The 23360-nt window shown below is 37.0% G+C and overlaps 1 long non-coding RNA gene across 3 annotated transcripts; it reads right to left on the minus strand.

The window, feature by feature from the left end:
* Positions 1-1182: 1182 nt before the first annotated feature.
* Positions 1183-13868, minus strand: LOC133084982 (uncharacterized). Of its 3 annotated transcripts, none has more exons than XR_009699507.1 (4): positions 13399-13868; positions 9602-9787; positions 8022-8148; positions 1183-1221 (listed from the first exon to the last, which is right to left on the minus strand). It is a non-coding gene; the product is annotated as an uncharacterized LOC133084982 (long non-coding RNA). The 3 variants fall into 3 exon arrangements; XR_009699506.1 differs by lacking the exon at positions 1183-1221 and adding an exon at positions 5584-5954; XR_009699505.1 differs by lacking the exon at positions 1183-1221 and having other exon boundaries at positions 7712-8148.
* Between the last annotated feature and the right edge of the window lie 9492 nt (positions 13869-23360).

The raw sequence follows: 23360 nt of genomic DNA on the forward strand, positions 1-23360 counted from the left end.
CAGTTAAGAAAACATGTTTGTGGCGCCTTTAAGGACTTCCTGAGCTTTTGTCAACAAAACTTCATAATAGTGAACATGAGTAAACCACAAATGGCTAAAGCCTTGAATGGTTAGGAAGTGGATGCAACCCCCCTTGGTTTAGGTGGAAATCTCTTGAAAAGGGTACCCCTGACACTTCCACCAGTTTCCTGGTAAGAGACAAGCCAAAAATACCAAGGAAGTAGTTCTCCTTAGAATAGTTTGGTCCCTGTGCTATAAGATTAAAGCAGGAAGCAAAGAGAAAAACACCACAAATAATCAAAAGGCTTCCTGCCTAAGTTTGACATTCTCAAGAAGTGAGGTCTGAATTTAGATAGAGAACTGGGTGATTTTTACGGTGACTTTCCTTAAACATTGTCTCCTCAAGACAGTGACCAATAAAATCACCAAGCCATTCTTGAGCTATACCTGAGTTTGCCATGTTAAGAACCTCATGGAGTATAAGAAAATGCGAGATATGGTTCCTGACCATGTCAGATTCCTTGCTCTGCCCTCGAAGCACCAGGATCTTTCTCAGCAATAGGATATTTGCAAATGCTGTGTGCTTTCTCAACATAGAATGCCTTTCCATATTTCTACCCTTCAAAATCCAAACCTAGGGGCTTCCTAATCCCTACTTACTCTTTAAATTTTTTCTAGGCTTATCTCTCCTCTGCCGGAATGCCTTCCATAACACCCTATGGGATTCATCATAGCACCGAGAATATAGTTCCATCTCAGCACTTTGCAAATCTATATGATTTGCTACTCCTTTGTCTCATTCCCCTAGAAGTTCACCCTTTGTGTCTCAGGCTGTTGCCACAGAAGTTGGGTCTTATTAGGTGTCCAGCTGATGCTGGAGGATGGATAAGTGAGGGAACGAATGAGTCCTACTGTATCAGATAACTATTGCTGTAAAACAAACCACTCTAAAAGGCAGTGGCTTTAGACAGCCATTGTTTATTATCACTTGTGAAGCTGTAGGTCACCTGGGGCTTGGTTGATCAAAGCCGAGCTTGGCTGGGATGACTCAGCTGGGATGACTCCATTATCTATGTTTTTCAGTTTCCTCCTGGAACCTGGTATGTGCTCCTCAAGGCCACAGCAGAAGCACAAGAAGGAAAGCAGAAACTTCTAAAGCCTGTTGAGGCATAATATCATTTCCACCTTGTTCTTTTGGCCACAGCAAGCCACATGGGGAACCTAAGCCAAAGGACAAGTCGATATACTCTTCTCCTTTAGTCACATGACAAAGTCACATATTAAAGGGTATGGGTACAAAGAGAGATGAAAAATCAGTCTCAGTCATGAATCCAAACCCATTAAGAAGGAAATACTGACAACCATATTAAGATAGGAATAGAAAATTGGTTACTCATCGTTAAAGCTATTTGGCCAAACTCCAGTGTCATCTCCTTTATTCTCATATCACCAGCCCATAGCCCAACCATTTAATGACCTATGTGGTCCATAAATATTTACCAAATTAGATTGGATCATAGATAGTAAATAGAGTAATCAGAATTGGAAGAATCCTGATATCTTTATTTTTAATATATTGTTTTTAATTAAAGAAAATAGGTATGGTGGTCAGATGTGTTATGAATACAAAACAAAAAGCTTTAAACACAAAATGTTTGTCCTTTATGAATGAAGACACTTTTACACCATATTTCACTATGGAAGTTGGTTTAAAAACGTTCAAGGCCCTAATAGTAGCTCACACAATAACCTTCTTTTCACTTTTAAACAAGCTTGGAGAAATATCCTGTAGGCATTGCTGGGGCTTCTTCTTTAGAGAGTTTCTGCTCAATTCACTGCGTTGGTGTTAAACCTCTAATGTCCAGGCGTTGATTTACTAGGAAGAGCATAGTTCACTTAAAAGCAGAAAAAGCCCTGGCAGTAATCAAGTCCTGTGAATTCCTGGCCCTTTTCCTTGAAGGCCCAGTGGGGCCCACTCAACTGGGCCAACCCCACACCATGCACACTGGATTGGTGGTCCTCTTATCATAGAAAATTCCACCAGAGCAGCCAAAAAATACAAAAGGAAGCACACAAGAAAAAAAAAAAAAAAAGTGAAAATAATATACAGGCCTGTGGATTGAGTTTTATGAAAAGAAAAAATAAGGAGGGGAATTTTTCTTAGCTCTTTTTCAAAGTTCATTGGACAAGAAATAATGGGACAAATGGCTTATCAAATATAATAGCTTTACTGTTTTTAATGACACTACGAGGACAGCTTTAAAATGTCTCTCCTCATTTTCCCCTATAATCAGATCATTTAAATGTGACTATTTGATAAATAGAATCATACATTTTCCCACGATTTTGCATTTCATTTCCTATGCTGAAGAGTTTGTATTTATTAAAGGTATGCAGATCCAAATATTCCCAGCATTTCTTTCTTGCTTGACTTTAGTTTGTAAAAATGTATGGTATCAGAACCCTGCCCTATAGCTGAGAAACATGAAGTTCCTGGAGGAAACAGGATTCTTATGGTTGTTGTTTTTTAAACCCACCAACATTTCAGAATCTAGTCCTTCCAGTTTCAGAAAAGATGAATGAAAGAAGAGAATGTGCTTTCTTGCTTTGCCCTGCCCAGTCTCCTGGATTTGTCTGTGTGTTTCAGTATGTAGAGTCTTCTTTACATGGGAGCAGCTCCAGCATTTTAATTTCTCCACATTTCTGCTTATAATTCCTCTCCATTTTCTGCTGAGAGAACTTTTAAGTAATCAGCTGAGAGAGAGTGTAAATGTCGAATTCTGATACCATTTGAGCAAAGGAACTGTGACAGAGTTCTCATGGCCATCAGTAAAATTCTGTCCAATGTGAGCCTGCACCTAGGAAATGCAAAAATCCCTAATAAAAGTCAAACAGGGCTCAACTTCTTATCTGTTGTCTACGAAATGTTAGAAAAGAAATGAGTTTGTTGCTAGGAATTGATATGATACAACGTTCTCATTCATTCTTTTCTGTTCTATCATTTACTCTAATGCTGGGTAAGACACTCGTTGAAGATGTGGGCAGGGGACAGGGAATTGCCAGAAATGGGAAACCATGCTGCTTTACAAATATTCACAGCTGCAGCTTTCTGTAGCCATGCTCCATTTTCCAGTGGACTTTAAAAAGACAAATTCATGTTATTTTGCCATAAAAGGGAATCAGTTCTTAAGTCCAGCTTCCCAAAGACCTCAGACACGAAATTACCACAGCACTCCCTAAGGTCCAGAGTACAGAATTTTCCTCCCCTCCCACATGCCTATCCCTAAGAAAAGAGTTTTCCCACTAGATAAAATAATTAAAAGCATTCTCAGAATAGAAAACAAAACATGTATGGCTTGGACATGAGCCTATTTTCAGGCATAATCAATTTATTGCATATTTACAGTTTGGTATTCCAACAGCTCTGAAACTATTATATGTGGGATTTAATGGCTTAGAGGAATCAATAAATAAAGTGTACAAGAGTAGTTGTGTGTGTGTGTGTGTGTGTGTGTTTTGTTGTTCTGCCTACCTCTGATTTGTAAACTAACTTCACGGAGAATCCTTAAAAGGCACGATACACCAGCCCATGTGAAGTCATGGGTTATCTCTGAGCTGGAACCTGGTTTTTTAAATCCTGTCTAGGTAAATTACCTTTCCAGTGCAGGGTATTTCCTTTTAGGAGATTCCTTGGGAAGGGCCTCCAGGGAACTGAGTAACTTTTTAATGGTTCACTCAGATTAAGAGGAAGGAAATGTGAACTCCTCTCGGGGGAGGCACCACACTCTAGGCTGTCTGCATCCTGTAATTCTTCCCAAGTCCGTGAATCATACTTTTAAGACGCCTTTTCAAGGGCATTTACCTTCCTTTAAGAGAAGGCCAACACAGAAAAGACAAGGTTTAAAATAGGTCTCAATCAAGCTTTAGCCATAAAAACAATTGCCTGATTCTCCCCGTGTCTGTGCAGAGAATGTCTCTCTGCATCCTTTACCTGCATGCCGCCCCTCACCTTGCACAGTACTTGACTGGATTGCTTTTATACTTATTTTGCTTTCAGAATTAAGATGATTTCTAATATCATCTAAGAGTCTTTGAGTTATAATTCTGGACCATGTTGTCCATTACAACAAGCCTCTGAGACTGATTTCACTTATGCTGTAAGAATTTGAAGAAATGAGCTATCATAAGAAGCTTTTTCCGAGTATTTTTAGATAGAAATCTTGCTTTTAAAACCATGTCTTTATTTAATAAAATATCTTGTATGTAGGCAAATATAGACTATGTTTGCACCTTTTCCCAAAAAGCATGAACACTTCTGAAAATAGTGTTGGCACTGGGTAGAGTTGAACAGGGATTGAAGCATGAGATCATTCAAAATTTCTGTACAAGAATGAAGTAACAAGAGCATATTTCTAAAAGGCAATATCAATTGTACTGCAGTATCAATAGTATTGCAATATCAGTTACTCAGTGAATAAACTAGATTTTATTGATCATATACTAAACAGCAACTTCTAATTTTTTAAGCTACTACAGAGAATGGAAAAGCCCTATAAAAATATGCAAAAGGACAAAAGTGCAATGACAAGGTATACTCATGTGAGCCCTAATGTAAACTATAGACTTTGGGTGATAATGATGTGTCAACATAGGTTCATCGATTGTGACTAATGTATCACTCTGGTGGGGATTTTGGTAATGAGGGAGGCTAGGCATGTGTGGAAAATCTCTGTACATCCCACTCAATGTTTCTGTAAACTTAAAACTACTCTAAAAATATTAAAATCTTTAAAAAATAATCCAAAGTTAAATTCAAATTATATTAACAGAATGCTCTGTGTTGATTTGTATAGATCTCCTATACAATCCCCTGTTTGTGATTTCTTAATTTAAGAGTCTCTAGAAAATCAACATTTATTTATTTGTGTGTGTGTGTGTGTGTGTGTGTGTGTGTGTGTGTGTGTTTTGTTGGCTGCCTCTCTATGGGAGCCAACCGGTACTGACTTGAACTCATATGTTTCAAAATGTAACCTGGGCTGAATAAGGTCTATGTAGTCTTTATGTCCATTTAGCGTGAGTGTTCATATGTGTTTTTGCAGACATATTCATGTATGCCACTCCAGACCCCACTGGTGATGGGGGGTAATGTATGGATATATGCACCATGTTACTTCCAAAAATCCTAACAGTTCTGACTTATGAAACACATTTTACCTTAAGACTTTTGAACAGGAGATTGTGGACAAAATACATTGAAAGACAGAAAGTAGGAAAGGAAGAAAAGAGCAGAAAAGGGAACAGTTGAGTTCTATTTTATCCCTTCCCTGATTTTTTGGGAGATTTGAGTCCTAGGTGTCCATGCAGATCTCCCTTATTATAATGGTCAATTTTTATTGAAATGTATTGTATGGTTCATTGCTTTAGAATAAAAGGACAACAAATATGTCTGAAAGCCAAGTGTACATTCAATTTTAGCAAACTTAGGCCCAAGGAAATAGCCCAACTAATCATGTCTTCCGGGTTTAAATTTTAAACATTAAACTTACATTCCTATGCATGTACCTCAACATGTTAAGATCCCATTAAAATAAAGAAGCCAGACACTTAACTGTGTGTTGAAGGTTTCCAAGCCATACTGCCGGCCAATAGATGGAGGTCCAAGTAACATTACACCTTTAACTCTGAAAGAATGTCCTAGATAAGTAGTCATTCAAACATGAAGTGCAACTGGTTAAGTTTAAGTTTTAGAAATATTTTCTTTTCTCTCCTTTTGGTTCCTTTGCCCCAGTCTTCAGTTTAAATATCTCCTGTTTTTCTTTGCCAACTATTGGATTCTTCCATATACTTGCATACACTCCATACACACTGAACAATGCTTGAGGGGTGAGGGAGTTTTCTTAATTATCCAATCTTATCCAATGCAAGACAAAGGGCATTCTTCATTTAACAACATGCTGAAAAAATATATAATATTTTTAAAGACACTAGATTTTTTTTACCAATGTAGATTTTTAAAGAAATTTAATTTTTTATTTACTTAATCATACTGAATAATACAATTAGTACTTTTTTTGAACATAAGAAACACAGCAATATGAGCAAAGATATTGAAAGATGAAGTGGTAGATTTTATTTCTTTGAATCGGTGGTTATTTGAGATGGCAAAACTGAGAGATAGCCTTCTCCATCCATGATAACTTCCGTGTGTTGTGGTTTTTGACATAAACCAGAGTGTTTATGTGGTGGGAACATGATGGGAGAAAGAACTTAGACAAGTTCCCTCCCAGCCATCCTGAACCTCAGTGTCCTTCTCTGTAAGGTGGTAGTAACAATAGCTCCCTCACAGAACTAATGGGAAGATGATAGGAAATTTATCAGGCAAATTTCCTGGAAATCTCCATCTCTGGTAGCCTCTGCACAATAGAAATTGCAAGGTTAGCAGAGGCCAAAATTCTCGACCATCTGTTAATTTCATCAAATGTTACTATGTTAATTTTCTTTACAAACATTATTACTGACAGGTTAGTCCTTTCAGAGGGCCTAAATCAGGTGCTAGGGAGACAGTTCTGAATAAAGCAATGTTGAAGGCTTTGAAGTGTTTGGGTGTAGGAAAATTGTCTTCCTCATAAAATGTTGAATGCTTAATTCTGTGTGAAAGAGTAAAAAACGTGAGGCTAAGGACTGAAAGCATAAATTAGGAGTTTGTTGTTGAAAAGGAAGGAGGGAAGGAAGAAAGGAAGGAAGGAAGATCAAGGAAAGACATTCCAGTCTCCAAGATCCTCATTAAATTTTTTCCCGATGCTTGAGAATTGAAAAAAAGACATCATAGGCAGATTCTAATATTCTAAAACTGCAATCCAATTGCATAAAAGCATAAATTGAAATCTAAATCTTTTGGGACAAAATATTTAAATATCCTCTATTTTTGTTTAGCACTGATATCTATCTATAAACATCAGTTCTGTTACACAGATCTATATTATAGAGATTATATATACAAATATTTTATTACTTATGCATAAAACATGATTTGTTGGGGGATATAAACTATGGCTTTCTCAGGTATCACTGCTACTTGATTGTTCTGAGTATTGGCTTTCTGACAGGGTTTGGAATGAAGCCATTTTTATTAATTTAGTTATTTTTGCTGATATAAAAGGCCGTCTATCATGTTAACGATGTATTGGTCTGCAGTCCCACCGAACAATAATTACAGAATGTTCCTAATAGTAAATCATTTGTCACAATCACAGCTCAGTACGACAACCTTTTGTTGAGCAGTGGAAGACATTATCCCAATAGCAATATACCTTTATGTGGACCCATTAGAGGAAGCTAACACCCAGCGCCCTGCAAATCCCTGAGTTTCAAGTCTGAAATGACCTCCCCAAAATCTCAGCTTGGGGATGTGCACATGCCCTGCTGAATTTCCTGCAGTGTCAGCCTATCTGATTAGATGGAACCAAAACATTCTGCTGAGGACGGAATAGGCTAGGTTCCAAAAGAATCTAAAAAATAAAAAAGCTCTCCTCTGAAAAAGTGGCAAAGCAAAATGATCAGAAAGGGGAAAATGTTAAAGATTTTACTAAACTCTATTTTTAGGAAGAGCTGGACAAAGAAAGCTTCCAATATCCCACCCTGCCCCATCCCCCCCCCCAAAAAATTAGAATTAACAAGAAGGCATCAATATCTAAATTAAGTGAAAGTCACATCATAAAAAGGATTAGGCTCTGTTTTGTAAAGAGTCACAACTTGATTTCAGTTATTGTTAAACAATATTTGTAAATAATAAAAGCAAATATTATTGAGTATTTCTACCTGCAGGAACTCTCGGTTTTGTTGCTGCTATTCCTTCTTCTCTCTCTCTTTTTAAAGAAGACTTGATTTTTTTACAGTAGTTTTAGGGTCCCAGCGAAATTGAGAGGAAGGTACAGAGAGTCCCCATACACCCGCACCTCACACGTGCACAGCCTCTCCCCACTATCAATAGCCTCCACATTTGTTACAATTAATGAACCTACATTGACGTATAATCATCACCCAGAGGACACCGCTTGCATCAGGACTTCTTTTAAGCAAAAACTTTGAGATGAGCTCCATTTTAGAAACGAGGACACAGAGGCACAGAAGAGTAAAGTCAGCTGTAAACTGTGGAGGGAAAAAAGGGGGATTTCTGAGATTTTGCCAATTTCAAATCCTACCCCGATTGATTAACCACTGCTCATTATTGAGGTAACAGTGAAATAAATGGACATCATTTGTCCAGCACCCATACATTTATTGATTTTTGCCAAGGTGATGTCAACCGTGCTTGTTGGGCAACAGTATCCTCCTTTCATAGACAAAGTAACCAAACCTCAAAGGAGAGGAAGCCAGGGTTTCAATCAAGGTGCTTTGACATGAACCTGCACTATGTCATACTGCCTCTGTCCCCAGGATTCTGCAGGAAAAGCTGCCATGGAGCTGCTGACAAATAATTGAGTCATGGCTTGCTTTGCTGGAGTGACTGTGGTTTTTATAACATTGATACCCAAACCAGAAATCCACAGATTTTATTAAAAAAAAAACAACAAAAACTTTAAAGTAGATTTCTATTTTTAATTTTTCTAAATATGTGGATTTTTGGTTAGAAATTTTATTGAGGATGGAATGGAATGAGTGTATACATAGGAAGAGATTCTAAAATACTTATTCACTAAGCCTGGTGATTTGAAAATAGCCCAGCCTCAAAGTCAATTAAAACATAAAGGGTACGGTTTGGGGCAGGGGGAGCCATAGCTGTGAAATGTCTCTAAAAGACCACATAACAGAATAAAGAGGTTTTCCTTAAGCATCAACAATGGAAATTGTTCTAGAAGTGTACACAGAGGAAGATGGTAAGGAGTGTAAAGCCCATGCTTTCCAATTCTCTTTGGGTTTTAAAAAACCTCTAATAGAGCTCTTTGCCCCAAAAGTGAATTTGTGAGGCTCAAATTAGCATTAAATGGAATAATTTGCATGTACCCTCTCCCTTCAGATGTTTACCATGTTTTTTAATATCTAGAATTCTGTTAAAGGTATCTGAGGATTCAGCAAGCATGTCTTGCTTTGGATTTTCAGTATCAAATTCCACATAATTACTTAGTATAGTAAAATGCATATTCCTATAAATTTTTGACAGCCACTGGTAACAATGAAGAAGTCCTTGGGTGAAGCTTGAAGGCCAGTATCAAAGGACACCAGAAGGGGACCAGAAGGATGGGTTTTGCCAAGCCTTGCTTCCCTTTTCCTCCTGTTCACTAGACAGCCTGCCTACAGAACTTACAGCATCTTCTCTAAGGAACCCGGTTCAAACACACAGGCATCCTTGATATGGGTACCGCTTTTCCAAAGGGGAGAAGGTCCCTTAAAAAATCAGAAGGCTTCCTCTTGCCCCAACCCCGATGTCCCCTACCCCTATGCTCTGTCCAGAAGAAAAATCCCTCAGCCGCAATGGTTGTTTTTATTAAATTCTCTTCAATAAAAAGCTCAGGCAGGATTTATTAGGTACTCAGGGCGGACGTTTAGTATTTCGCCAGTTATTAAGTGAAAATCAATAGAAAGCAAAGAAAATGGAACTCACTGCGCTGTTAGCGCACCGTTGTCGCCCAGATATTATGTCGGCTGTCTCGTAGATTCATGACAGACGAAAGAGGCCGGGAGAGAACTTTCTGCTTACATTGCACGCGCCAAAGTGGGGTTATTCATTAGAGCAGGCAGCCGGCCAGATGGATTTCCAGTTCAGGTTTACCATTTATCTTTAAAACGCCTGTATCGAGTGAGAAAGAACACTGATATTATGTGATATCAATGGCAGGTTTATGTATCTAAATCAGGATTTATTGTTATTTTGTTCCAAAGACCTTTTTTTCTCAAGAAATACCATTTCACTGGAAGAAAATAATAGCTAAAACCTTGTCAAAGATAACCTTTCATGCTGTCCGCGCACCACTAGCTGTAAAACAAATAGAACCCGGTATATAAATAGTTTTAACCACATCCTTACAAATCATTTCTTCTGAATCTATTCCCCCCATTTCAATATGTGTGTATGTGTGTGTGTTTAAATACCGCAAACATGATTGTTGGTCATTTGATGTTTTCTTTGACAGGAGTTTAAATAATGCTAGCAATTGTTTGAGTCGTGTTTAAAAGGTTTAGCAGGTTTATGTCCTTCGGTGGAATGCTACTTTTTCAAAAAGCATGCTTTGGAAAAGCAAAGTGGGTCTGCTCTTATTCTTTTCTTCCCCCGCCTTAGAATAAGCTTTAGAGTCAAAAACACTGATCACTTTTTTTTTCAAACTATTTCAGGGTCTTCAAAAGCAGGGATGTGTTTTCCTTTCACTTGAATGGATTTTTTTCGATAGCCTCTGGGTTTTCGATTCCTTCTCATTTAAAAGCCAGTTTATAGCCAACCTGATCAGGTTGGATCTTCTGTCAGTCTTGCTAAGTAACTAAGCTGGCCAAATGCCAGGGTGAACCACTGTACTCTCTTTATAAATTGCTCGGAAGAAAGAATATAATCCATGTATTTGTAAAGTGTCATTAGTGGCACGATGATGAGGAGGAAAAACTGATATCTGGGTTTTGATTGAAGCAGTTGCTAATAGGAACTTGTGAACATATTTTTAAGCCTCCTTAGTTTTACTCTTTTTTTTTTTTTTTTCTTTATGTTTGGGAAAAGAGACTGTAAATTTAGCTCTATGTAGACCAGTATTAGACAGTAGCCAAATACAGATGGTTACTTAAAGATCAAAATGCACTTAAGTGACACCAACTTAGAATAATTCTCTAAACATCAACTAAAGCTTTCTGCTCCTGTTGAACAAAAGTGATGTTATATTACAGAGTAAAAAAAAAAAAAAAAAAAAAATAGAAGTATAAAAAAGGATTAAGAGATATTTGTTTTTACTGATCTCCTTCTTTATCGAACCAGGTGAATTCATCAATTTTTACTAGAAATCCCTTCTTGTATTTTCCTATTTTGACATGGGCACTGGTTTTTCTCTTTTTAAATGTGCCAACAAGCCAAATGGCATTTGCAACATAGATGCTATCCTCAAATAAAAACATGGGAGGATCTTTCTACTTTTCCTGTTTCTTTAGAAAGATCACGCTTAACTTTTCCTGTGTGTATAAATGTCTGTATGTATTTATGTGTATGTGTCTGGACCTGTTGATGGGGAGTCAATACAGAGCAATGTGGTTAAGAAGTGGGCTTGAGAACTACATTGCATAAGTTCAAATCCCATCTCTGTCATTCACTGGCCGTATGATTTGGGCAAGTTGTTATAGACTTGTACCTCAATTTTCTCATCTGTGTAATGAACATAATAATCTTATAGATTTCTAACCAGGAATAAATGGGTCAATATATGCAAACTTCATAGAGTATTACTTGCCTAATATTAAATCCTCTGAATGTACAAAATCCAGAACATAAAGTTTCCCATTTTAATACTTTAGTTTTTTAACAAAATAGAATGTAGTCTCACTGGGGACTCAATGAATCCTCCATTTTACTATTTACCCGTGTATTTGGACTCTGCAGAAAGATATAAAGTCTTAAGTTTCAGTCATAATGAGAAGCCCACTTAACCAAAATTTTGTATTAAATACATTTGCTTTAAAAGAAGCTTTTTTGGTGGTATCAACATTCAATCTGAAATAATAACAACAACGATAATGATCATAGTCAATGAGGATAACTAAAATACTGATTTACTAGTAGCTGTAGTGATACAGTAATCATGAGGCTTAATGTCTGAGTGGGGACCTACTTATAGATACTGTCTTAATTTGTTGAAAACAAGGTCTGGTTATTTCATTATCTAACAATTAACATCAGTAACACATGCAGCTATGAGAAAGAACTGATACCTCTAATTAATATGACTTGGGCAGTCAGAAAACGAAAACATTGGAGCCAAGAAAAATCAAAGTCAATGACTCGGATCCCTTGCTCCTGTGCATCATGTCACTTGAACACTTGCCAAGACTGCTTTACTTTGACTTTACAGAGTTAACCCACTAGCCTTTCATCTTGCTTCCCCTCTGAACTTTAGGTTTCTTAATTGTACAGCGGGTATACTCTGCCTTCTTTCTTCTCACTCCAGTGGAGAGCTGAAGGAAGAGAGCGGAAAGCACTTATTAAAAGAAAACAACACTTTCTATAGTCAGCCTGGTGGGAAAATTGGTACAATTTTAAAACACAGTGCTGTTATGAAAGAGTAACTATTGTCTACTTTCATGCCTGTCCCTGGGTACTCCACATTCTTTCAACAAAATTGTGTGGGCATTAACAACAGGGAGGTGCACAGTGTAAGTTCTGCAATTAGGCTGCCTGGCCTAGCACCCACTCTTCTTCAAGATCTGCAAGACCTGAGCTAGTGATTTACCTCTCTGTGCCTCAGGCTCTTCATTTACCCTGTTGAGATAACAACTAGTCCTCACTTACGTACTGAGAAAAATAGTACTTACTCATGTATTAAGTGAGGTCATACATGTAGATTACATAGAGTGGCACCTAGTAAATACTCAATGAATACTTTTGTTATGATTTGTTCTCTAAGGGGGCAATATGATGCTGGTCAATACTCTGATAAGTCCCTGACCTCACTGAGTTCATGGTTGATCAGGAAATTCAGATAAGCACCCAGGCAACTTCCATATGGTAGGATATTGGAGAGGACAACCTAACTGTTCTTTAAGGTTCTGGGTGGGGGTAGGAAAGACTTCCTCGTGGAGGTGATATCTAAGCTAAAAAGTTAATGAAGTCGTAAGGTAGTGATCTTCTGATCACTGTAGACCTGTGATGTCCAAGGGAGATCTCTGCAGGGATGGAATGATCAATAGTGGCACCATCCAAGATGGTGGCCACTAGCCACATAAAATGATTGAGTGCTAGAAATGTGCCGAGTGCACACTCCATTTTCACTGTCATTTAATTTTAATTTTTTTAATTTCAATAGTCACTTGTGCCTAGTGGCTAAAGTACTGGGCAGCATAGCTCTAGACAGAGGGGAAAACATATGTGAAGGTCCAGAAGTGAGGGAGTTCTTAAACATTGAAGACCTGATATTTTGAAGAGCAGATTCATGAAGGATGAGATCTTTGGAAATTAGCAGAGGCAATGCATGGCTTACTGAAAAGTTCAAGCTTCCACTGAGGGCCATGGAAAGCCATTGAAATGACAGTAAGAAGGAGAGAGATATGATCAGATTGGCATTTTAGTAAAACCACTTCAGCTGCTGTTAGTATAATAGCTAGAACAATTAACATTTTATAGTTAAACTTTTCTGATAACCCGACCTCATTTAATCTTCCAATAAACTATATGAGATAGATCTATAACATCTCCTTTTATACATCTTTACTTACCTGTCTTCAGCTTAGCAACTTATGTTCATACCACGACTCCCTCCCAGAAGACAGAGTTGATAAAAGTAAAACATTCACATGATATTTGTGCACAAATTCAGGCATGAGAATGTTTGATGAATCAATTTGGAAATGGCACCAGTTTACTTCCAAAGAAATATTTAAGAATCTTTTTCCTAAATGTGACCTGCTTTGGAGGTGCAAATCCATCATCTGCCCGTGGGTCCACGGGCTGCCCACCACTCCTGGAACATGAATTATCTCCTCCAGCTGTTGGTGGTGAGAGGGCTGAGCTTTCCCGTGCACACAGGAGCCGTGGTGATGATGGAGCAGCCTCGCCTTGCTTCACGAGCATTTCCTTTCACTCACACATCCATCTCCATCCTCTCCTCCTAGACAAGTTGAAAAGAGAACCCGGCCTAGACAAGGCTAGCCAAGGCCATATGCTGACAGCCCATGCTGACCTGACTCTCCATGTCAGGTCTGCGAAGATAAAAGATGGCACCCTTCCAAGTGGAAATGAGGAAGGAGCACAGCCTTCCCAGGCTGAAACCACCTTCTTCCCGTCTCTCTCACACACACACACATACACACACACACACACACGAAACTTTCATTCAGCAATTCTTTCAGTTAAAACATTTCAAAAACACACTAACATCTAATTTTATTAGATCGAGTCATTTTCTCTCTCTCTCTTTTAAGGAGGATTATTCATAAAATCATCCTTCCTTAAAAAAAAAAAAAGACAGGGAATGTAAATGCTGCACTAATTTAATTACACACTGGCTCTGTAAGACACTAATGTAAATATTCTGGTGAGGAGGCCTAAGACACTTGAAGTAATTACTTAAGGACTCCCTTTCAAAGAATCTCTCCCTTTTTTATTAAATGCCTTTTAACATTAGCACTTTCTTCCTGACAAATTAAATGAAATTTCATTACTCTCCCTGACTTAATGGCATGAGGCTCCTGCCGAGGTGTGAGTTAACCCTCCCTGGACAGCTGACAAGGGAGCCTCCATTCAGTCAAAACGCCAGTGTCCTAACACACAAGAGAAAGAAGGCCCCAAAGAATCCTTTGTGTTTTCAGCAGAGCATCCAGAATCCTTCATCTCTTCGATGTTTTTTCAGCTGTGAGCCTTACAAAAATCTAAAAAAACAGTAATATTGCTGTTTCCCAGTCTCCTCAAGTACACAGCAAAAAAATTAAAAAATTAAAATAAAAATAATATCATCAACTGAGACCCCATGATGGCCATATCAAGGGCAATAACAATAGCAAACAGTTACAGATTACCTATAAAATACCTTCCAAGCAATTTACCTCTTTTAACTCATTTAAGCCCTCACAAAAATACTATAAGGTAAATACTGGTTTAACCCACTATGTGAAAGTAGAGCATTCCTATGAAAACTTTTGTAGACTGAAATAGTGTAAACTGAAGAGGCAATTACCTTAGGACACGACTTGCTAACGGATGTACAAAATACATCGAGATAAAGCCCAGATGCTCACAGACACAGTTCAAAGCTACGGAGCCTGGATGCTGAGATGCCGAGTGTAGTTCCTGGGGAAGGAGCTTGGGGGAGCTGTTCTCTCTAACCAGGGTGTGGGCTGCCTCTAGAAGGGCTCTCTCTGCAAAACAAATGCTGAATACTAATTTCACTCTTTGTCTTTTTTTTCCTAAAAGCAAAAATTCTCTTCAAATTTCTTTCAGTTAGCGAAAACAGATAACTCGTGAAGTCTTTCATAAAAGTGAAATGGTGTAAAGCAAACTTTCAAAACTCGGGGAATACCAAAACTATTAATATTCCCACTCTAAATTGAGGAAATGAATGTCCAGAGCGGTTAAGCAACTGACCTGGGGTCACAGAGCTAACAAGCAGCAGAACTGAGATTCAACCCAATTGTGCAGCAGACATCACACACTTTTGCACATACAGCTATCAACCCTGGACAGACTCAGAATTATTCCCATATCTCTTTTTACTTTCGTGCAAACTGAGAATCATATGTTACACAACAGCCCCAAGATCCTGCATTGCATCTCTATCCAGGAGCTCATCCCAGCCGTGTCTTCAAAACAACTGAGCTTCAAAATTAAGTTTCCAAAAGGTGAGACCTGGAAAAATTTATTTCTAGACCTGCTTTCTTAAACCTGTGAAGGAAAAAAATATATACTAATTTAATCTTGAAAGAAAATAAAGGAACCATTACTTATAAGATTGAATTTATTCTTAATAGCTTAGGAATCAAGTTATAAAAGTTTAAGAAAATACGGAATAACTACTCAGGAACTATGGGCTGAGGTCCTTATCCTACAGGTTTCCATATGAACCGAGCGTAAATCCATGTCCATTTTTCTTAAAGTAGTCAAGAAAGCTTTTACAAAACAAATCCTGCCAAAATTGTTCTGTTTTGAGAGATACAGTGTGGTTGAGAATATGCGAGAGAAAAAATATTGAGATAAGGTTGACACTCATGAGAATGGCTTGGGGATGGACTCCCTAATGGGTATCCCCAGCATTTTTTTTTTTTTTTTGGTATCTTTTTCAGAAGAAATGGTCCTGTTTTCTGTCCACCGAGTTTTGCATCTAATATTTTTGAAGACTACTTGTTACTCTTTGCTTAGACTTATCTTTCCTTCTCACTCTCATTTTGGGTTTAATTTTACCCTATCTTCCATAGTTTCAGAATGTTCTGTGTACTGCATAGGTTCATGATGAAAGAACATTCTATCTGGTCAACTTGCATTTCAAGAGACAGGGCCAACTTTTAATGAGAACGTGTTACGATTTTGCTTCCCTTTTCTCTATGTGACCCAGTGATATTTCTCTTTGGCTGAAACTGTTTTCTCGAAGCACAAGCCCTTTTCCTGTCCATGTTACCAGTAGCTCGAACTTCCCAATGTCATGTCCCATCTTCCCAAAAGGGTGTCCTTTCTAAGACCTCAGACCATGTGGAAGAAAAATAATCAGCTCCAAGTTCAGAAGACAAATGTTACAAGGGGGATTTTTTTTCACTCCTCTTGGTTGTTCTTAAACATATGTAGTTTTAGGGATCAGTATGTCACTGTTTTGAAAGAAGCAAGGACTTGAATTTATTTTGGTGCAGTTATCAGATTTTGAGGAGCTGGATCATTTGTTTTCCTCTTGTGAGGTCCAGGTAAAACTTCATTCCCTCCATGGCCGGGTGCTTCTGACAAACAAAAATCAAGGACCCAAAATAAGTATTTTATCTAAAAAATGTGAGCTATCCCAAAACAAACATGAAAAAGCACAGCTGCCAAATTCCACAAGTAAAAAAGAGTTGAAGGTTGAGACAGCTCAGGATCTCGCTGGGGAGTAAGGGGTGAAGTTTGGCCAGCTGCCCTTAAGGCCTTCAGGGACACTCAATCCAATTGCCATGTCTTAGCGGATGTGAATTTCAAGGTTACACCTGGGTGTTCAAGGGCAGGGCCAAGTGTAATCGGCACTTAGATCATAGATTAATCTTATTTGCCATCTATTAGGTTTGATTCCTCTTCCCTCTCTCCCTCCCTAAAGCCAGGATTATTGTGATAGTTTAAGATAATGGATTCTAACGGAAGAAAGGTCATGCAGGCATGGAGATTTGGAACCTTAAGATAATATGATTAATCTAAAAGCTTCTTTCTCAAAGCGGAGGGAGGGCACTCTTCATATGTCTGATTGAGAGAGGAGAGCTGAAAGACCAAGAAAGAGCAACAGAAAAGGGAGTGCAAAGGAACTGAGTCCTTGTCAACAACTGCAATTAATTATCATTGTCAGGATGATCTTTCATTAGTTTTCACACTAATAAGATAGATTTGCCTCATGCCTGAAGCTGATAAAACCTTATTGGCAATGTTGATAAGACTATGTCAGTATGGAGAGGCATTCATGGACATCTTCATCTTATTTTATTTTTCTAATTTTCCAAAACTAAATGACTCAGTGGATATTGCTAAACGTAACTAGATCTAGGTGGTTGAGACCCTAAGGTGCAGGAAAAGTCCTTAACATAGCGCTTGGCATAATCTAAGCAGTAAGTAAATGTTAACCATGGTTATAAATGCTACAAACACAGGCATGCATGTTATATATTTTAAAGTACTCAATTTACTCCTATCCCTTTTAGTTATTTCCAGATAACCCTAGCCAACCAACATGGAGCGATCCATAGAAAGAAATTAAGGCTGATTATATTTATTTATTAATTATGATGAATCAAGATTCTAGGCTTCTAACCATTATTCTTGGTACATCTGAAAAAAAAAATGAAACTTAAATGTGGGTTCTCTACTGTTATGTTTTTCCATTCTTCTAGGAGAACCTGTTTTGTTTTACTCTTTAGTTATTGTAAGTGCTAAATAGTTTTCATCATTGTGGCTCACTGTTATTTTGGGGTTATTTAAATGTATAGAAACATTTGCATATCCTTTTGCTTTATGTGTATATATATATAAATGTGTATAAATATATATATATTTGCTTGATATACACATATTATAATGTTATATAACATTATATAACATAATATGTGTATATCAAGCAAATATATATATCTGTACACATTATATTATATACATATGTGTATATCAAGCAAATATATATATCTATACACATTATATTATATACATATGTGTATATCAAGCAAATATATATATTTATATATATTATATGTATATATGACCTAAAATCATTTCCATTAAATTCAACTTACCCTTTTTTCCTCACTTCTTTTAACTAAATAAAAATGTGCTCTTGGATTTTTTAAGGCAAACAGCAGAAGAGAGGAATAGCCCTCCAGTATAGCTGAGTCCCTCCCAAAGGCTCAGATTTGTAGCCTTAGGGGAAGAAATATGAGATTTTAATTTGTAATTTCATAAACAGTTTCTTTCTTTTAAAAAATGGATCTCCCTTGATTCCTTCACAAGGAATAAAAGCAGGCCATGTGTTGTTTCCTTAACCAAGATGATGGGCAGAATAGAGAGGAGGCCATTCCTGGACATAGGGAACCCAATGCAAGGAAGGCATGCAGGGCGGCAGCACAGTTAGCACGTGAGCCACGGATGCTTCATACAACATGTGAGATAATAATAGATGTCCGTCAACATCTGTTGAGATTCTCAAGACTCCACACAGTATTAAAGCTGTAGGAAATAATTACTTCTCAGTACAAATCCTGCAGCCTCACATGAGAACCAGCTGCAATATGAGTGAAAATGCTTGTGTTCAAATCGGATTCACCGGCAATCGCTTCAAGATGAAGTACAGAGAAGCTAGAATAAATTGATGTTGAACATACGGAAAAGTAAAACACATCCCTCTGGGTGAAACTTCCTTTTTCTGAAATTTTGAAACTTCTCAGTAGATAAAATGCTGTAATTCATGGACTTCCCGACTGGAAAATGTAGTAGTCACTAATTCATTCTGTAGCTAAGGGGGTGGAGAAAAACATACTTGTAATTTCTGGAACAACAACAAAAAATTACCTTCCATTCTCTAAAACTAAATTTTGATTTAAAAAAAAAAATTGACTTTCAAAAATGTGTAAAATGGAGCATTGGGGAGTGTAAAAGGCAAAATGTGTGGATTCAAATGCTGACTGAGGGAAATTAGTCAATTCCTGACCATTTGTTTAAACTGGCTAAGATTGAAATGTTCCAGGTTCGCCTGTGATATCAGTTCTTCAGTGTTTTGTTTCATTTCAGTGTGTAATAATTGGAAAGAGAAACAAACAATGTGAGCCCTAACCTGTTCCCTTTTTCTGAGGAACCACCACAAAATACACCAAAACAAAAGTGAAGCAAATACCGGCTTTGACTGCTCAGTTTATTCTGATCTAGAGGGTGTTCCAAGAGAACTGGCTGGGTTCTGGTCTGTAATACTCCTTCCTACCCTAATCTCACTCCCACTTTCTGATCTTCCTTATCCTCAGAAAGAGGTGTTGGCGTTTGGCAACCCCCATACCTCACAGCTTTAACTAATATATGATGTGTTTATTCTTCCCAGGCCACAGGCCATATCACTCTCAAATGACTGACAACAACTCTGAAATGAAGTGGGCCCAAAGTGGGCTCTAATAGGTATGGGAAGCCTCTCTAGTCAAACATAAAGCAAATTAATGTGCGCCCCTCCTGCACCTTCAGTCTGGAAATGTCATAAAGTAATAAGCAGGGAGCCCCTCTCAATGTGGAGGGCTGGATTTCAATCAATTTACATATTAAAGGGACAGGCCACATTTCATTCGCTCTAATATCAAAAGCATAAGTTTCTAAATTCTAAGGTGTATTTTTTTCTAAAGTGGTCCTGACCATAGACTGAATGCACGGATGAGTAATGACACAAATGCAATTATGTATCTATCTCATTCACTGTATTTTAGTTGTAAAGAAGGAAATCGAGAAAAGATTTAAGAATAATTTGTATGGCTATGTGTTACCATTATTTATATGATGTCAGAATGTGTGTGTGTGTGTTAACAAAGTGGTATAGAAAAATAGACTAAAGAAAATACAGAGAGCTACAATATAAATTGATAATACATTTTAAAATGTTCCTATAATTTCAATTTTACCCCTTTCCACCATTGCTGGGGAAAGTGGTCAAAAAAAAAAAAAAGTGATAGACTTAATGATTGATATGCTTGAGAAGATTGACAAAAGCAGACTCATAATTTTTATCAATCTTTGAACCTTTAATATCCTAAAATATCTGGTCTAAAATTGTATCACAAAGCCAGCTACTCTGTGATTAGATGGCTGTAGATTGTAAGAGACTTCTTATGCCTGATTTCCAACTTGCTTTAGTAAATTCCTTTGTTCTTCATTTATGTTTGATATGACTTTCCTACGATGTTAGTCATCAGACTAACCAAGTAAGTTATTAGTGTGTAAAGAGAAAACATGCATACATGCATTCTATCTCCTCTCTCTCAGACACACACACACACACACACACAATGTGATTTTTGGTTATCTCTTCTGAAAGCAAAAAAAAAAAAAAAAAAAAAAACCCTGAGCGGACAACTTAAAATTGCTAAAACAAATGAGCACACAACAACATTTGTTGTTATTTTGTTTTTCAGTTGCTGCTAGGATGTCCTAGAAGAATTATTTATTTCAAATGTTTTGAGTCAGTTTACAAATAAAGTGCAATGTAAGCTTTCTTCTGAGTGAAAATAAGCCAATTTATCTCTTATTAAAGAAACTGAGAAGGGTTTGCAAACGCTGATCATTTTAAGGAAGGAAAAAAAAAGAGCTAGGAAACAGATTCTCTTAAAATTTTTTTAAAGTTTTGTAACTTATCCCCAGAAGTTTTCATTATTTAGGATTTTTTTCCCTTATTCTTTCTTTTCTTTCCTTTTTGTTTCCCCCAGTTTGTTCCAAATGAACGGAATTAAAATGCAGCTTCTAAGAAAACCTATCTAAACCCAAAGCCAAAGAGTCGCATCAAAATATGAAAGCAAAACAAAACTGCACCTGGCATAGAACATATTTTATTAAAGGATTATGCATATTTTCTTAATTTTTCCTCTCTTTTAGATTATGAGATTTACAGGTAAACTTAAAAGTTATGTGATTACTGTTTGTAAAATTCAAAGCAAACTTCCTCTTCTTTCTGACGTTTTTGAAACTAAAAGATTTTACTATTGTGTGTTCATTTTATGTGCGTATATGTGTGTGTATGTGTGCGTGTGTTTAGACTGGCAATAATTTTGATCCCTGGAACCTAGTACATTCTTTCTTGTGTAGTAAGATAATTCAATATTCTGCTAATTACAGAGCCAAGATCAAAAATACACATTTAAAATAGTGTACTCTATAAAATAGAATGAGATTTTCTTTACAGAAATTAAAATAGAAATAGCTTGCTTCCACATGCCATAATAAGGAAACTCTGCTGCTCTGACTTGGGTTACAATTTTTGTGTTTTCATTAATCTTATTAATTTTGTATTTATTTCATAAAACATTTCTGCTTTTATATTTTATAAGAACGTTCCATGTAAAAAAAAAAAAAAGTGTTTATTTAAGATCTTAATAAAAACTTGGCCTGACAAAGGGAACATGTGTTAAATGTTTATGCCTTTAAAAAAAATTGTCTTGTTTGTGAAAATCTTAAAAATTTAGAACACCAAGAGGGTTAAACAAAACAAAATCTTTTCAGTACACCAAATTGTTTAATGCAGCATTACTGAAGCTTATCTACAAAAATATTTTATGATATGTATGGTCGCTTAACATCTTGCATTATATACATGTGGTTCCAAAAAGTTCTAATTAGATGAATCCTAGTATCGATATTTGAAAAGAAACTGGTAAGGCTTTGTCAATTAATAGAAATAAAAGCCTGAAGCTGGACACTCGGCAACCTTATAAGTCAAAAGATCTTTCCACCTTCAAGCCCCACACAGAGAAAAAAGAGCAGAATCAAAGATGGCCTTTCAGAAGGGAGAAAAACCACATATGTTACAGAACATGTTATTTTTTAATGCATTTTAAACTGAAGTATATCCAAAAATGCAATCAGAAAGTGTGGATGACGTACATTATGTGGGAGACAATCATGAGTATTTTGGGGGGTAAATTATACCTACCATTATTTCTGTGGACACACAAATGGAAGATTAGCTTTTAATAAAGAGATACAACATTTTAAGTGTATAGCTTTTTAAAATCAGTCTCTCTTTGCAAGTAAAGCTTTATTACTTTTGAGTTCTTGACAGGCACTTGAAGAAAGGTCACATAATAAACTGTGCTTATTTCTCATTGCAGAAAAACAATAAGTCATGTCTGCATCCATTATTTACCAAATTGTCTTCATTTTTCTTCACCTGCTGGGTTTTCAGGAAGAAAGACAAATAATGTTATAAAGCTAGCCTAGATATTTTCACAATTATCCAGAAATATGATAGTGAGCTAGTCTTCCAGAGGTGAAGATAGTAAAGGAAAGAATTTGTTATCCAAGTCATTTACTAGAAATATATTAAAGGCTATTTTCACAGAAAAGATACATCTGAAATCAGAAATATATGAATTGGAAAAAAAACGTTTTAATAGAAAGTGATGCAAAAAATTTCATTATACTATTTTCTTTCAAAGAAATTATATTTTTTATAGGTAAACACTAAGTATCTTCTTTTTCAATTTTTTTCCCCCTTCCCTGCTCTGTCTTTGATAGTTACTGGCCTGATTAAACTCCTCAGTAGAGCAAAGAAATATTTTTAAATGTGTTAGCAAAGAAAATAAGGTATTTTAATGTGTTTCCTTAACAGTCAGAATATCTTAGTGGTTAAGAGCCTATCCTCAAGGGCCAGACTGCAAATCCGTGCTCTGTTCCATGCGTGCACTGAACTGGTCATTTAACTTCCCTGTGCCTCAGTGCTCCTGTACAAGTAAAATGGTGGTAATGTTGTTTATAGTCTCTGCTCTTAAGTAAATTGCCCAAGATTATATAATAAGAAGGCTGAAGCTGGGATTTGAACATAGACAATTTAGATTCAGCATCTATGCTCTTAACCAAAATCTAGCATGCCCTATATTTCTTCAACTACAGGAAGGAGCTTCAGAAGACAAACTTGTGTCCTGTCCTGCCACCCTAATGTTATTTTTTTCAGTGGGTCCAACCTAGCTTAGTCAAAGTGTCTTATCACAAACTGGATTCCACAGAACTCAAATTAAGAGGACACGCAAACTCAGGAATGTAGAGAATCCATACTCTGCCATAGTCAAGAAGACAATCTGTGGAGAAAGAGAACAGAACAGATGGAGAGATCTGCAAACATAGAGACACATAAGCCTCCTACGAATGGAACAAGAGTCTCCTGGCTTCCTGAGAGCCTTCCAGGCTTTATCATGCCCTTGGTCAGCAAGAACATTTGGCAGGTCTCTGTGTGCGTGTGTGTGTGTGTGTGTGTGTATATGTGTGTGTGTGTTTTGGGGAAGGTCATGAGATT

Source organism: Eubalaena glacialis, chromosome 2, assembly GCF_028564815.1.
Source record: "Eubalaena glacialis isolate mEubGla1 chromosome 2, mEubGla1.1.hap2.+ XY, whole genome shotgun sequence".
NCBI classification, from domain to species: Eukaryota; Metazoa; Chordata; class Mammalia; order Artiodactyla; family Balaenidae; genus Eubalaena; species Eubalaena glacialis.